Source organism: Atheta coriaria, unplaced genomic scaffold (genome assembly GCF_025399875.1).
Source record: "Atheta coriaria isolate IRGN ID8LTWV9N9 unplaced genomic scaffold, Caltech_Dcor_3.1 hic_scaffold_7_pilon, whole genome shotgun sequence".
In the NCBI taxonomy this organism is placed as follows: Eukaryota; Metazoa; Arthropoda; class Insecta; order Coleoptera; family Staphylinidae; genus Dalotia; species Dalotia coriaria.
This window is the reverse complement of record NW_027045449.1, coordinates 4338598-4346181: the sequence shown is the minus strand read 5'-3', so window position 1 is coordinate 4346181 and position 7584 is coordinate 4338598. Positions and strand designations below refer to the sequence as shown.

At 36.7% G+C, this 7584-nt stretch overlaps 1 long non-coding RNA gene across 1 annotated transcript; it reads right to left on the bottom strand.

Annotated features, from left to right (window-relative positions):
• Nucleotides 1–3911: 3911 nt before the first annotated feature.
• On the bottom strand, nt 3912–6468 carry LOC135796115 (uncharacterized). Its single transcript, XR_010549245.1, has 3 exons — nt 6346–6468; nt 4463–4606; nt 3912–4220 (listed from the first exon to the last, which is right to left on the bottom strand). It is a non-coding gene; the product is annotated as an uncharacterized lncRNA (long non-coding RNA).
• Nucleotides 6469–7584: the final 1116 nt, after the last annotated feature.

The following is a 7584-nucleotide window of genomic DNA, read 5'->3' as shown; positions in this document are numbered from 1 at the left end:
ACAAAACGAAACGTTTTGTGCAGTCATGCCCAGACTGCGTTTTTGTGTTTTTATTTTTCGGTGGTCTGCTCACACCGCGAATTTTGTCATCTCATCACGGCAGAACTGCTACTGTTTATTAACATTAAATTGCCTCGCCTCGAACGCGACGATATCATCCGGTTGATTTTTTCTATAAGCCACATCCAGCCACAGAATAAAACATTTTCCAAGCGCGGGGAATTTTTTATAATGTCATGGTTAATCACGAGGGTTGATTTATTTTTTTCGGCTTTGTGTGCGGCGATGGCCCATAGTTATGCTCATAACAACTACATCATGACATCGCGTGCTGGCTGTGTGTGCAGAGTGAGCGCATGTTCACAATTTCATTAAAAAGTCACACGACGACAATGGCGATTATTCGTTCTCGAGCGCGGCGAAAAATTTTAATATAATATAAGCCATCATCGAGATGCGAGTTTATTACGACCACGAGGCGAAGACTCACAACGTGTTTATTTATTAGGATTACACGCTCGCCCATCACACAACAACCACACCACAAAAAGGAAAAAATGTTGAAGTGAAGACGCAAAAGAGCTACCTTCGATTTTGGTTTGGAGTTGAAAGCGATAGAAAGATGTGTATAGTAAGGAGTGAAATTATAATAAAACGGAAGCCGAGTTAATGAGAAACCATAGCGCGTGGAAGGCCGGATTGATGTTTCAATATGTTTGACTCGTTTAAAGTCCACTTATTACCTACCTTACTTAATCATTTCATAGGTTCTACAGACAGTTACATTCAAAATCTTAAAAAATTAAAATTCATATCCAAATATTTGCTATAACTTTAATATTTAAACACCCAGTATTTTAATTTTTGTGCTGTTGATTCCTTAATTCCCTATTTACCGCGATGTTGGTGCTTATAAATAATGTTATAGTTATTCGTCGCAACGAGATAAATCCTACTTTATTATACGCGATACGCACACGACTGTCGTCGAGGCCGTCTCGGATATAATATGGGCTCAATACACATTACCGAGAATCGATTCTTGGTCGCCAGCGTCTTTTTCGGTTTTTTTGTTTTTAGTTTAGCGGCTTTTATTTTCTCGATGCAGGGAGATGCACGTAATATTGTTTTTAATTTCCATACGTCGAGAGAGCGCACCATAGATAAGCGTATTGCGCTTTTATGCACGTATCTTAATGTTTGCATTGTTTATTGCCACCACCATCCACGTCACACAATGCAAAAAATTGATACTGTTCAAAAAATACAGGTCTTAATATTATATTTGTGTAATGGAAACCATTAAAAAGATAAGATTGTACTAAAACATAACAATATTCGGATTTGGGAAACAAAAGGCAATCCGTACTTGTTCATGTCAATTTTTGGTGGTAATAATAATTTTACACAAGGTTTAACTACAAATAAATCAAGTGCGTCGAATGTGTTTTATGCTAAAAATAAACTTTTTGTTTCCTAAAAATGAGGGGAAAACGTTTTTTACATTTATTATAATGCATTAAGTAATAAAACGAAATGACTTGTAGTGATGCCTTGAAATTCGTAGTTTTAACAGACGTAGGTAATTAACTATTTACTATTATAAATTTAAGCACATTTTAAAAACACGCATAAAAACCCCGCTTGTAATTGAATTTAATTTCCAACACAAAAGCTTTTATTTTCGTCTATTTATCATAATAACAAGCGATAATAATCGCACCAATGATATTCAAATTTAAATTCAAATTCAAATTATAATTCAAAAAACGAAAACAAACGAGCCGTAGATTTTGTTTGTCCTCCACAAACAAAAGTGCTTACCGGAGAGTATATGCAATGGCGAATGAAGTAATTATAGGTTTTTTACACGTTTTTATCATCATTATGAGTTCATAAATCACTCGCCCGATTTTCATCCGACGAGCGGATCAAAAAATATATAAAACGCAGACAAAACATGAAAGGAAATACACAAATTTGAATATGAAAACATCGCGCACAACGCGTATAAAAAATGGTATATGATGAGATAAAATCCATCCGGTTTCATTTTTATAAGCGCGCGTTCGATAGATAAATAAATAAATAAAATCAGCGGCGCGGTCGTAAATTTTTAAACAATACACGCGCGCCGAGATTATGTGCATGTTCAACATGGTCGTTCGATGTCCGAGCGCGCGGCGTTACGGTGTTGTTTCCTCTCTATGCTAATATTTAATTAATGTTTCATAAATAGTTATGTAAAATGCAAAACTGGATTTATGCTTTCGGCGAAATTATTGTCCCATTGATACGCTGCAACTACCGGTTGCGTTCTATTATGCAAATCGTGTGGCCTATTGTGTTTCCATTCACGCTGTGTAAATTACTTATTTATTAGGTGTATGCATAAATCGTTGAGTTTTTATTAAAAAAAAAAAACAAAAAAAAAACGTAAATTGCATTTATGAATACGCATAATATTTGTCTTTAAATATTCATGTTAATTTCTCTAAAACTAATAATTTAAGTTCGAAAATAGCAAATATCAAAAGTTGTGTCTGTTTCGTTTTTGATCAAAAGATAAAAGTTGCAAGGTGCATTTCATGATTTCACCTCAAGTTTCTGCACTTTTATTCGCAACATCAGCCGATAGCTTGGTTGGTTTTGAGTCTGAAGGCTCACTAGAAACGTCAATCCCATTTCATTTCATTTCATTTCATCTTTCTACTTTCCTTCGACGGTTGGAGACGAAACGAGAGCCTCGTCCCTAGTGTACTTAGTTGGCGATAGATAAAAGTAGGAAGAGATGCTCACAGACGACGTATAAATCTTTTGTTGTTGTACCCTTGTAAAAGTCGCTACAAATGAGTCGATAACCATCGCAAAAAAAGAAGAAATAAAGAAAGACTTTCAAGCAACAAAAAAAACATAAAATAAAAGTTAAATATTATTTTCGTTAAAAATATTATCAGTAAATCATAAAACAAAAGTTGGGCATTTAAAGTGTTTTTGGTAAAAACAATCAACATAAGTCAAAGTTTTACTCAAATGCCTTTTTCAGGTAGCTGAAATTTATTTCCTTGATTGCTGCACATTAATCTGAAAAAAATGTACTAATTACGGCGACGAATGCGAGGTCGCTAAGCGCTCTCGATGAGAAGAAGAACGACCCGATCGGATTCCGACTAAAAACGGGAAAGCCCACATTTGCATAATTTTTAAATAAAAATTAACATAACCGATAAAAAGCTGGCGCTGGCTGCGCGCCGTGCGTTGATTTATAAAACAATCAATTTAAATGGCTCGTTAATTATGCAGCGTCGCAGTCGGCCACTTTTTTAGCTGCCAACTTCACAATCACAACGCGCCGAAGAAAAATATTAGGGGGACGTAGATGCGGACGCGGTGGCACCCCGTTCTTAATTGATTTTTACGACTCTTCGGGCTTCTTGTTTGCTTCTGTTCGATGGAGAAGTTACTCAAAGTTACTCCTGGCGACTACTTAAAGTCGTCATTTATAATTTGAATCTTTTATGGCGACCAACTTCGATGAAAAGCTAACAACACATTCAAAATAAGTAATTTTTGTTTTGAGGGGAAAATCTCATTAGATATGGTCGCGCCCAGGAAACCGCCCCTTTGATATAATTATATAGAGTTATGGAGTGTTATATAACTTTATGTACTTTTGCGCCGCCGAAGGGCAGTACAAACGAGAGCGGCGATTGGAGGGCGGCGGCGTGATATGATATTTCATAACCGGGGGTGGAAATCCCTAGAGACCTTGGATTATATAAGGGTGGTAAATATTGCGTCGACCCAGAAATACTCGCACATGAGACGCTACTTATAAAAAATATGAAAATATATAAAATCAAGCATCTGAAAATTCAGTTGCTTGGATAAATTATGAAGTTTTATTGAAGTTGGTGGCCAGTGCCGATTGATTAGCATCGAATATCAACTTTAATTATGTCGTCAAAGGTCTTGCGGCGCGTCGCCCAATTTAAGTTTCTTGTCGCAAGTTTGCCCAACACCGTGTTACAAGTTTCCTCTTGGCCACCACATCGTCGCCGTCGTCGTCGTCTTTACTTAACGATTGGAGGAGTTAAGGCGCTTGACCAACGACCACCACAACGCACCCTCGACGACAGAAAGGGCCACGAGTATAAGGGTAAAGCAGAGACGAGCTTAACTACGCTAGTTTGGACAATTTTCCGTCATTAATTCGAAATCTACAAAGTTTAAATTAAAATCAAAATTTATTCGTGTGTTTTTAGTGTTTATGAATGAAATCTCTACGGACTGAATGAATGAAACATCGAAAACAAAAGAAATTCGATCTTGAAAGATATAAATCCATAAAAAGCTTGGGTTTTGTTTGTTTTCTATGCCGCCGGGCGTATAAATTTTCGATTTTAGGTGATAATTAGATACTCATCCGAGCCGCATCCCAACCACACCCGTTCCCATATACCTATTGCCTTTCCTGCGTGCAGCGTTGAGTTATACAAGGTAATAAGATGCCGATGGCGATGCAAGTGTCACAATGTCCGATTCGAGGTGGATAATTTATAGTCAACCCGTGTATGGGTGATCACGCGAGGGTGATCACTATTACCTAAAAACCAAAAAATAAAATAGAATCATCTTCATCCATATGCAGTTAAACGTGAAAAAAGTTCAGAAATCAACTAAAAAAAAAAAAGAAATCAAACCGAAAATCTTAAAATCAACATCGTTTCAGTTTCATGGTCGGGCGAATGCATGCAGGCATAAAAAGTTTGAGATGTTTGGTGTCTTAAATCAATTTAATTGTTACATTTCAACATTCGAAGCAGATAAAAAAGAAATGATGTAGGAAAAGAAAAGGAAAAGAACGGAAATGACATCAAATCAGGTTTATCTATTTACCAATCAAATCACTATTTTAAGACGTACGGAATAAATAAATTAATTTAACCTTACTAATATGAAAAGGATTGATTTTGTGATATTTTGGTTTAAATTAAGAAAATCCAATTTTTAAATGTGTCGAAGTAAAAACTAACATGCACCTTGCAGAAAGTTCGTTTGTCTTCCCTGTGTTATTCTTTCACTTTTATCTTTATGTTTGCATGTTGCTTGTAAAGTGGCGAAACTTGTCATCCCAGACGTCGTCCACCATCGCGACTAAAATTATTTACGCACACAGGTCACACTGGTTGCTTTTTATCGCCTTTTCTGTCTTTCTGTTGCTCTTAAAAATAGCAATTTGTGAATGTCTTCATGTCTTCATCCGATACCAACTTTCCTCGACCGTTCACGCTCCGCAAACAAAATGCTAAATTCAGTTTCATTAAAAACGGACATCAAAGAATGTCTCATTATCTCCCATCCCACCAGGCCGCAACTCAACTTTTGCCAAAGCGAATGCGAGGCTTAATAATCTTAATTAATTTCGCTCATCGACGCGAATATAATCATCGTAGGTGGTATTTAACGTCGTCGTTTTACAAACCTATGTAGGTGATTTGTCAATATGATATCAAGTCACATTTTTACATTAAAAAACCCATACAGCAATTTTTTAATAAAAAATAAGAGATTTTGTTTTATTTTTTGATTCAGCAAAGTGAATCATTGGCAGGAAAAAATAATTTATTCATTTGTTCGTGGTTTTTATCGTTGCGAGTCGCCACCGGCAAGCGCTCGCGATTTTTTGTGAGAAGCGCGCCCCGCATGAAAAGTCAATGCATGTTTGGTCAGTCTTCACATAGATGGCCTGCCCTATGACTTTTTACCGTTTTTACCCGGAACGGGAAAAAACTCGCGCACTTGCCACCCCATATGCTCGCTGACCGGCCGCGCGCCGAGGGGTGAAACCTTTTCGCGGCGCACTTCTGTTCGATTTAACCTTCGGAGGCTCTTTGATCGATTTGTGTGTGTTGCTGTATGTTGCTGAAACGTGCCGGTTACAAACCGCAAAATCGTCATACACGACAAAAGCAAAACGTTTTCACACACACCAGCCGCCAATTCACAGAAATAAACAAGTTATGTATTCTTTTATAATTTTTGCTAAGTGAATATTGAATGAAATGTTCTTATTCTTAAATTTACTTCAATTTTCAATTTTTTATTTTAAAATCCGACAAATTAAAATAAAATTAAATACAAAAATGTTTGATTCTTTGCATATTTTGTACATGGAATGATAATGATAATGTAAATTATGAATATTCGATGAATCTACGATGGTACATGAATAAGCTAACATTGTACAAACATAATACCCGTCGATTTGCATGATTTACACGATTTTCCATAACGATTTATGAATGTTTGCGGCCGAATAGAAATAATAAAAAAAAAACTTACACAATCATCGTGCTCATATGCATCGCAACGCTCACGCCGCATTACATAAATGCACCTGCAATTTATAGTGTTTATTAAGTTATTATCATTGCGAACAAATCTCGCGTTTTGCACAATTCTCCGGATTCTCCTCCGCGCGCCTCCACCTTGCGTCAACGCTTTGAGTTATTTATCGTGCCGCGCCGCCATATTTAATAACGTCTCACGGCGGCGTACATAAAGCAACCAAGTAGAAATAATATCTTTCATTGTTTTGCGAATTGAAATTCACAATCGACAGCGACGTATTAGAAGTGCTGTAAACGAGTTGTGGCTATAGAAATGCACGAATGTGTGTTGTGTGCATAGCGCATTATTAAATGATAATTGAATTAATGTTGTCGATTATCGATTCGGACTTATGCGCTTTTGTGATTTTTCTTTTTTATTTTGCATTCATGGTAGCCAATTATACAAATTATCGCAAACAATGGATAAAATCAATTGAAGTAAAACGAGAAAATTGCTAAACACGACATTAGATTTCATAATACAAAGTGATTTCGTAGTTTTAAATTGAATTAAATTAATTTTCTGCGTGCACAATGGACAAAAATATAATTTATCGACCTATTGAATGCAGTGTGTGATGTTTGACATTCTTTGTATTATGCGCATGTTTTCTTTCGTATTCGTGCAGCGTTGCCATTCGCAAAAAATCAAAATTAATACATTTCTGTGATTTAGATAATATTTCTACAAATTAGGTGAGAATATTTAGAATTGAAGCACATTTTAACGGATAGCATTTAGCAATATTCCGGTGTTCGTTAGATGGTTAGACATTCATGGGTTGCGTTCGGAGTTGCGCCCACAAAACGAAACAAGTTCCGCGTGCCGCATGCGAAATTTTCATCTTAATCTCCATAAAGGCCTACCGTTTTCCACGTCGCTACGTTGCCACATTTCCCACGTTGACGGGTTTTCCGGTTAGCTCGCACAATGTTCGCAAACGCTCACAATTCTCGCGAAGATGTACGCGCTGATCAAACCTCGCGAGATGCAAGCGGAATTCGTCGCTTTCATGCCAGACACGTACCACCTTCGCGGCATAAACGTATTACAACATCGCCCCGCCTAATTCAACCCGTTTTCAAACTCGATTTCATTAAGTTACATTGTTTAAAATTAAAGCTATATGTGTGTGGGTATGTATTGTATTTAACGTGAATGCTGCAAGTGCTTCAAGCGCAAGGATTG